The sequence below is a fragment of the Ursus americanus genome, chromosome 16 (genome assembly GCF_024610735.1).
Source record: "Ursus americanus isolate L20-20 chromosome 16, mUrsAme1.1.p, whole genome shotgun sequence".
Taxonomy (NCBI): domain Eukaryota; kingdom Metazoa; phylum Chordata; class Mammalia; order Carnivora; family Ursidae; genus Ursus; species Ursus americanus.
The window spans coordinates 40,009,845-40,019,768 of NC_142142.1; positions in this window are offsets into that span (position 1 = coordinate 40,009,845).

Here is a 9,924-nt window from a genome sequence, read left to right on the forward strand (position 1 = left end):
AAAAACTAATGATGTACTATACCTTGGCTAATTGAATTTAAAGTAAACAAATAAAATAAAAAAATAGTAATATGGAAGCACTGTCGAAAAAGGAAACTATTGAAAAACAGCTTCCAATGAGAAGCGCTGAAGCCGTCTCACACCACGTAGCCTCACACTCCCTTACAACTTCTTTCACTGTGTCTCCTGATTTTGTCATGTCCTCAGTATTGTTTTAAACTGTTCTCTACTGATTCATCCATAAAAACCTATGTTATAAAAAAAGACTGTATTGCAAATATTTAATATTTTAAAGTTATTCTTTAAAATAAAATTATAAATCACACAAGCATGAATTTCCTTGACCAGTAGCCTATCTTTGTTTTAGGGCAAACATTCCAGATGTCAAAAAATGTCTTTTATCTTGTGCTGAGGTTAGTTGAATTGGTGGGTTGAAGATGTGTTAAAAACATCTTCACATTGAGCGTTAGTGAACACGTTGCTTCAAATAAGCTCATTTTCTCTTTTTAGCAATGAAAATATTTTGTCTGCTTGCCTTGGTTTTTGTTTTGCCATTGAAATAGATATTGCTTTTTTGAATTCAAATTTTAAATCAGTTCCTGGTCTCTTATTAGAGCATTCTATCACATTATTCTGTCTCTCTCTGTGTATTTCTTTTGTCAAAATATTTGCAAAGACCTATGGCTTCTGGTGAATATTTAAACACTAGAAATGCTAATGAGCATTCGGTAATATTCAAATAACATAGCATTTAGAGCTTCTAACAAGCTCAACAGCTCCCTACAGGATTGCCCAAATTGCCCATTCGGGACTTCTCACTTAGCTTCCACAAACTTGTTAATTTCTTAGCACGACGGAGAGAATTTGTATAAAGTATACTATGTGTGTAAGCTTATTAATATTTATTTTATTTGCAAGGATGACATCATTATTAGCAGACAGGACCTCAGAAATGCACCTATAGCATGTCAACAGCCTTAAGCAAGACTGACTGATTGGATCGTGACTGCTTCTCTCTTACACGCTTCTGCTCCGGTTCCCAGAACGTCAACTTCAATATTTGGCTCTGCGACTCCATGTTTCCTGCTCTTGTTTTTGACTTGATGTTGAATGGGTTTCTTTGAGCCATTGGTGCCTCTAGTGTTAATATTTAAGCTCTAATTCTCACAGGTGAATTATAATACTTTCTCTCATTTTTCTGATTTCTCAACTGATTATTATCATTTTTAGGTCTAGGGTTTAGAAAAACATAAGCATTTTAAAGAAACATTGGGAAGGAATTCCTACATGGACACACTAGTACAGATTTCTTTAATCTTATAGTCAAATAATCACTTTATTGGTCTCTGGCTTCTTGCCATGTATCCTTCGATCCATCCTCTCCACTGCTTATTCTGTAAAACTGAATGTACTTAGCACCTGGGGGGCTCAGTCTGTTAAGTGTCTGCCTTCGGCTCAGGGCATGATCCCGGCGTTCTGGCATCGAGCCCCACATCAGGCTCCTCCGCTTTGAGCCTGCTTCTTCCTCTCCCACTCCCCCTGCCTGTGTTCCCTCTCTCACTGGCTGTCTCTATCTCTGTCAAATAAATAAATAGGATCTTAAAAAATAATAAATAAATAAATAAATAAATAAATAAATGGAAAAGTAAAAAATAGAATTTCTATAAATGAAAATAAGTTATTGAAAGGAGAAACTCAAATAGACTATTTAAGTGACAGATTAGAGTCAGAGAGAGAATTAGAGAACTAGAATATAGAGTTGAGAAAATTATCCAGAATTGTCCAAAGAGACAATTCAACTGAAATCAATTTATTAGTAGTAACAGAAATGAAAAAAAATGGACCGATAGCATCAAAGGGATGAGTAAAAATAACTGTCAATCTGTGTGCTAGATATTTTCAGTTTGCTCTCCAGACTACTTCCACCTTTCCGCGCATTGCTTCCTGTCCCATGAGGCTGAACTTTATAGACTGCATTACTCAAGGTCACTTGCTTTTTGGCTGTCTGGTTGGGTTTGGTCACTGTAAGGGTGGAGAGTGATAAGACCTCCCAAAAGAGAGAACAGAGTATTTATTCTCTGCATCTAAGACAAGATCCAGACAAGCAGGCCCCCTGCTCTGGGCCCTGCACTAGGTGTGGGTGGGGGGTGGAGTAGAGACATGTTTTGGAATGCCTGCCTCAAAATTGTCTAGGCCCCTGTCTAGTGCTTGGGACAGCTAGGACCAGCAATACAGAACAGACAGGACACCACAGCCCACACACGGTTCTGCATGATCTCGGGTTAACTGAACCATAATTTTCTAACTCTTCCTTCAGTGGCTGGAACTGGCTGGACTTGGTAGCGCTGTCCAGGCAAGGTGCCCCAGGCCATATCGGGTCCTACATGCGTCCTGAAAGGTGAGTGTCTGACTCAAAATTGTCTAAACCTTCTTCCGGTGCCTGGGACCAGCTGGAATCAACAGTGCAAACTGAGCAGGGAGCTCTGAGCTTGGGCTGGGACCTGCATGGGCCCCAGGCCCTATTTATCACCTTCGAGGCATATTTAGACCCTGTAATCCATTTAGCGTTGGGCCAACAGAACAGAATGGTGCTGATATGCTGATATGGGGTGACTCACATCCCGCAGAGGATGAGTTCAGAGCTCTAGGCTACCGGACTGTTGGCCTTTGGGCTTGTGCCTTTTATGTAGACTTATCATATCTTTTTTTTAAAAGATTTTTATTTGTTTATTTGACAGAGAGAGAGACAGCCAGTGAGAGAGGGAATAGAAGCAGGGGGAGTGGGAGAGGAAGAAGCAGGCTTCCCAGTGGAGCAGGGGGCCTGATGTGGGGCTCGATCCCAGGACCCTGGGATCATGCCCTGAGCCGAAGGCAGATGCTTAACCACTGAGCCACCCAGGCACCCCTAGACTCATCATATCTTGCCTGAATGTGTTCTGACAGTGGTGCCGATGCTAATCAGTAGTACCCAAGGGCAGTGGGGGCAACAGGAAGTGTCCTTTGCCCTGTGGATGCTTCACCGCTGGCTCACTGGGTGGCCATAGGCTCATAGGCTCTGAGCCATATGCCAGGCAGTCCTCTGGGAATGGCTGTGCTTGTATCCGCTGAAGGCTTTCAAGACTGCCACCCATCCCTTAATCCACACCCTCTGTTGCTCGTGATTGACGTGGTATCACTTTGCTCTCCCAGGTCAGTCTTGAATGGTATGTTTAATGTGACCAGAAGACAAATTACCATTCTCATTCTGCATACTCTGGATAAACTTGATCTACAGTCATTGTGAGTAAAACACAGTAAGCACTTTTGAGAGAGTCACTGGAAGCCAGTGTTCGTGAGCAGCATGATGGATGGAAGATACGATATCACGAGTAATGATGTAACCAGCGTTAGATAAACGGTTCTAGAAAATGACAGAGGCACAGAGACACAGTTGTTTCAATCCATACAGGTTCCAAAGAGTTGTGCATATGCTATAAATTACTTTGACTCACATGTCCATGAATTTTGCAATACATTTTAAAATTAAATTGTTTATGTAGAAAAGAGCCCTACTCTACCTGCCTGGGATCTCAGCATACCATAGGGCTGGCTCGGCCTCAGGCTCTCTTTCTCTGCCAGGTCATATTTTAAGGTTATAGGCAGAATGTATGGACGTGCGTTCTGAAAGTGTGAGATACAGGAATATAGAATATAAAATTAGGCCAGGCAGAATTTATCGATATTGGAGCACTCACCTGGTATTCTAGGTTTAATATGTCGACTCAAACACCTAGAAGGGGCACTTAATTGAAGCCTGGACTCAATAGTGTATAGCAAGGTTCTCAAAGTTGAATATGCAGAGAATCACCTGGCAATTCTGTTAAAATGCAGATTCTGATTCTGTAGGTCTGGGCTGGGCCTGGGATTGTGCATTTAGAACAAGTTCCGATTCGTGGGTCATATTCACATAGGAAAAACCTATAACCAATAACGTGGAGAAAAACGTCTCAGCGTTCAGGAGCTGAGAAGGTCGGAATGGACTGACTTATCATGAGCTCAGCCACTGTTTAACCATCTGCCCAGGAGGTCCTAGGGAATATTCTCTTCATTAAAATATAATAACCGCATTGCTCAGGGGAGCACCAGAATTATTGAAAAAGTGTAGTAATCTGACACGGGCCAGAGATTGTGGTGGCAGACGATCGAACTGGGAGCCCTCATTTTGGTAGAAATGATGGATCCTGGCGTGGGAGAGATCTGGTGGTGGTGTTTAGCCATCAGACACATGCTGGACAAATTGGGGTAGAGGCGATCTCTATTTTTACTCACATGGATCTGTAGGACAGCAAATTAATCAGACTCACGCAGGAACAGAATGGGTAGTCAATCTGCAGCAGTGCTCACTGGAACTTATGAGGGAAACTATTCTAGGTCTGCTGGGCAACAACAGGATTCTAGATACTGTAGCGGGGTTTCATAGCCTCTTACCTAATTCTCAGACATCGCTCAGTTCAAAAAGACTTGAAGTCTCTCGATTGAGGAGATAGTTGGATCCCTGGCGAAAAGGAACGTCAATGTTGTCACAATGTATATACTATGATTATTTCTGAAAATCTTTTCCTGAGAAGCTGGTGCCCATTTACCAGAGTGACTGTGCACGGTGAAAGATAAATACGCAGAACGTCTAGGTATTCTTAGATACTGGCTTTGAGCTGATTTTAATTCCTGGATTTGAAAATGCTTCCAGAGCTCACTGTTCAGATTGGAGACGTATGGATGTGAGGCGATAGATGGAGTTCTGACTCAGGCTCGCTCACAGTGGGTCCAGTGAAATAAAGAACCCAATGTATCGATAGGGATTTCCCCAGCCCCTGAATGTATGGTGGAACTCAGACATGCTTAGTAACTAACAAAATCTCTACATTGGTTATCTGATCTATGGACTGAAAGCTATTAGGGTGCAATGGGCCAAAAAGAAGTCCCTGGAACAGCCCTTCCATGAGGGAATTTGAGATGCATTTCTCCCACCAAGGACTTTTTAATGCAGGGGGTGGTGATTCCTACACCATCTGCCTTTTAGGAGCATGTTTGACTGGTGAAAAAGTTATCTGGGTCTTTGAGAATGAAACTTAATCATCCGGTAACTCGAATCTAAGTTGCTGTCCTGGTGTGTTTACTGGAGAAAGTAGATGTCCTGGTGTATTTACTGGAGAAAGTAGATGGATCTGCTGATATTGGGTATGCAGCTTGGACCTAGCAGATGTTTCCGTTCTAGTCCCATCAGTAAGGATGACCAGAAGCAGTCCGCATTCTTGTGGCAGGATCGGCAGTAGACCTTCACTGTTTTTTCTCAGAGTCCTGCTCTTTGTCCTAATCTAGTATGAAGGGATCCTGAGCCTTTTGGTGTTCCACAGAGCATGACTTTGGCCATCGCAATGATGATATTATGCTAATTAGATCTGGTGAACAGGAAATATCACATAACTTCAATGTCTTCAGAAAACACATGCATGCCAGAAGATGGGAGGTAAACCCCATGAAACTTCAGGACACAACAAAACCAGTTTTGAAAAAAAAAAAGCTCATTGGCCTGGATAATGTCAGGATAGCCTCTTATAAAGTGAGCAAATTGCTGTATCGTGCACTGCCTACTATGCAGAAAGAGCCATACTATTTGATGGTGTTGGAGGGAAACATAGACTTCATTTCAGTGTACCACTGGATTTGGGGAGCCTGGCTGACTCAGTTGGGAGAGTGTGCAACTCTTGATTTCAGGGCGGTGAGCTGGAGACCCATGGTGGGTGTAGAGATTACTTAAAAAAAAATGAAAGCTTTAAAAAAAATGCAGGACAACTAAGTGTACCAATAGAGCTAGTCCCAAATAATTTATAGAGCTGTCAGTTCTGAGAAGACAGCCCAAGATGGCGGAGGAGCAGGGGACCTTAGTTTCTTCTGGTCCCAGGCATTCAGCTTGATGGCTATCAAATCATTCTGAACACCTGCGAACTCAAACGGAGATCGAAAAAAAGAAGAGCTGCAACTCTACGCATAGAAAAGCGACCACTTACCGCAAAGGCAGGAGGTGCGGAGAAGTGAATCCGAGGCGATTTATGGGAAGATAGACCTGGGAGGGGGTAGGGAGGCTCTGTCAGCAGCTGGTGATACAGTAGCAGTGCACAAAATCAGAACTTCTAGAAGTCCGCTCTGGTGAAGGATGTCCTGGCCTGAAAGGCACTCAGGTGGCGAAATGGGGCGGAATCCAAGGCGGGACAGTGTGGTCTCAGGATCCCCGGGATCCCAGGAAGACCAGGGGCCCCTGAGTGCGGCAGGGCTCCCAGGCATCTGGGTGGGGAAGCCGGCTATAATCAGCGAGCCCAGGAGGGGGCTCTCAGCTCCCCCCAAACCTCGGCATAGTGGGGCGACTGCTCTCCGTGCAGGGGCCCAGCAAGCGGCAGAACCAGCGAGATGCCCCCTTCGCCCCGTGGGAGGAGCAGTGTGGGAGCACATCGCAGGAGTCTGCAGGGTTTGGAGACTCCAAACGGGGTTGCGTGCCTGAGATAGAAATGCTCGGTCACAGGCCGGGTGAGCAAGGAATGCAGCTGGAGACCAGGGAGACAGGAGTGACTGACTGCTTTTCTCCAGAACACTGAGGAGGGGGGCCCCAAGCTCTTGGCTCCCGGGCTGGAGATTGGGAGGTCGCCATTCCCATTCTCATCCTCTAAAGCTGAGGGGAAAGTCTTCAGGGAACAAAAGCTTCCTAGAGCAATCCAGAGCGGATTAGTTAGCCTGGTCCCCTGGCATGGGCGGTACAATACACCTGGGGCAAAGACACCTGAGAATCAGCGCAACAGGCCTCTCCGCAGAAGATCCAAGAACACGCTGCCACGACCAAGTTTACCACTCAATGAGAACTGCAAAACTCTGGCGCAAAGGGAACACAGCACATAGAATTCATGGTTGTTTTTCCCATGATTCTTTAGTCTTTCAACTTTAATTTTTTTCTCTTCCCTTTTCAACCAATTTCTTATTTTATCGACTCCTTTTTAAAAAAATCTTTTTTAATTTTCAACTTTACATTTACATTCTATCCTTTCATTAATTTTATTTCTGTATATACATAAGTTTTTCTTTCTTTACAATTTTGGGATGTAATTTCTTCTAACCTACCAAAATATATCCAGAATCTAGTGTATTGCTCTATTCTCTTCACCTGTCTGATCATATTCTCGCTCTCTCCCTCTCTCTTTCTCTCTCTCTTTTTTTTTTTTTTTGGTCTTCTTTTTTTGTTGTTGAAGCCTTTTTAGATTTGCATCTTTACAGTTATATTCTATCCTTTCATTGTACTTAATCTTATTTTTGTATATATATTAAATTTTTACTTTCTTTACAATTTTGCAATGTAGTATCTTCTAACAAACAGACCAAAATACACTCAGGATATAGTGTATTGCTCTGTTCTGTTTACCTGTTTGTATTTTCTTTTTTTTTTTTGTCCTTTAATTTTCATTTTTACAGTCACATTCTATCCTTTCAATATATTTAATTTTATTTTTATATCTATATGTAATTTTTTCTTACATTTATAATTCTGGGATCTAGTTTTTTAACAAACAGACCAAAATACACACAGGATCCAGTGTACTGCTCTGTTCTGTTTACCTGTCAAATTATCTTCTCTTTTTTGGTTTGTTTGTTTAATTTTTTATTTTTTTCAGTTTTGGGTCTCTTCTGATTTGTTTAGTGTATATTTTTCTGGGGTCGTTGTTGCCATTTTAGTATTTTGTTCTCTTGTTCATCTGTTCTTCTCCAAAAAGGAGAATTACCGACCAATATTCCTGATGAACACGGATGTAAAAATTCTCACCAAAACACTAGCTGATAGGATCCAACAGTACATTAGAAGGATTATTCACTATGACCAAAGGATTTATTCCTGGGCTGCAAGGGTGGTTCAGTATCCACAAATCAATCAATGTGATACATCACATAAATAAAAGAAAGAACGAGAACCGTATGATCCTCTCAATAGATGCAGAAAAAGCATCTGACAAAGTACAGCATCCTTTCTTGATTAAAACTCTTCACAATGTAGGGATAGAGGGAACATACCTCAATATCATAAAAGCCATATACAAAAAGCCTACAGTGAATATCATTCTCAATGGGGAAAAACTGAGAGTTTTTCCCCAAAGGTCAGGAACATGGCAGGGCTGTCCACTATCACCACTGTTGTTCAACATAATTCTAGAAGTCCTAGCCTTAGCAATCAGTCAACAAAAAGAAATAAGAGTCATCTGAATCAGCAAAGAAGAATTAAGCTCTCACTCTCCACAGATGACGTGATACTCTATGTGGAAAACCCAAAAGACTCCACCCTAAAATTGCTAGAACTATACAGGAATTCGGCAAAATGGCAGGATATAAAACCAATGCACAGAAACGAGTTGCATTTCCGTACACTAACAATGAGACAGCAGAAAGAGAAATTAAAGAGTCAATTCCATTTACAGTTGCACCAAAAATCATAAGATACTTAGGAATAAACCTAACCAAAGAGGCCAAGGATCTGTACCCAGAAAACTATAGAACACTCATGAAAGAAATTGAGGAAGACACAAAGAAGTGGGAAAACGTTCCATACTCATGGATTAGAAGAACAAATATTGTTAAAATGTCTATGCTACTAGAGCAAAGCAATCTACACATTCAATGCAATCCCTATCAAAATACTATCAATGTATTTCACAGAAATGGAACAAATAATCCTAAAATTTGTATGAAACCAGAGAAGACCCTGAATAGCCAAAAGAATGTTGAAAAAGAAAACCAAAACTGGTGGCATTAGAATCCCGGACTTCAAGCTCTATTACAATGTTGTAATCATCAGGACAATATGGTACTGGCACAAAAACAGACACATAGATCAATGGAACAGAATAGAAAACCCAGAAATGGACCCTCAACTTTATGGTCAACTAATCTTTGACAAAGCAGGAAAGAATGTCCAATGGAAAAAAGACAGTCTCTTCAATAAATGGTGCTGGGAAAATTGGACAGCCAGAGGCAGTAGAATGAAACTAGAACATTTCCTTACACCATACACAAAAATAGACTCAAAATGGATGAAAGACCTAAATGTGAGACAGGAATCCATCACAGTCCTAGAGAAGAACACAGACAGCAACCTTTGTGACCTTGGCCACAGCAACTTCTTGCTAGACATGTCTCCAAAGGCAAGGGAAACAAAGGTAAAAATGAACTACTGGGACTTCATGAAGATAAAAACCTTTTGCACAGCAAAGGAAACAGTCAACAAAACCAAAAGACAACTGACAGAATGGAAGAAGGCATTTGCAAATGTCTTATCAGATAAAGGGCTAGTATCCAAAATCTATAAAGAACTTATTAAGCTCAACACCCAAAGAACACATAATCCAATCTGGAAATGGGCAGAAGACATGAACACACATTTCTCCAAAGAAGACACACAAATGGCCAACAGACACATGAAAAAATGCACAATATCACTTGGCATCAGGGAAATACAAATCAAAATTACAATGTGATACCACCTCACACCAGAAAGAATGGCTGAAATTAATAAGTCAGGAAACAATAGATGTTGGCAAGGATGTGGAGAAAGGGGAACCCTCCTACATTGTTGGTGAGAATGCAAACTGGTACAGCCACTCTGGAAAATAGTATGGAGCTTCCTCAAAAAGTTGAAATGAAGCTACCCTATGACCCAGTAATCACACTACTAGGGACTTACCCCAAAGATACAAATGTAGTGATCCAAAGCCCCAACGTTTATAGCAGCAATGTCCACAATAGCCAAACTACGGAAAGAGCCCAGATGTCCATCAACAGATGAATGGATAAAGAAGATGTGGTATCTATATACAACAGAATATTACTCAGCCATCAAAAAAATGAAATCTTGCC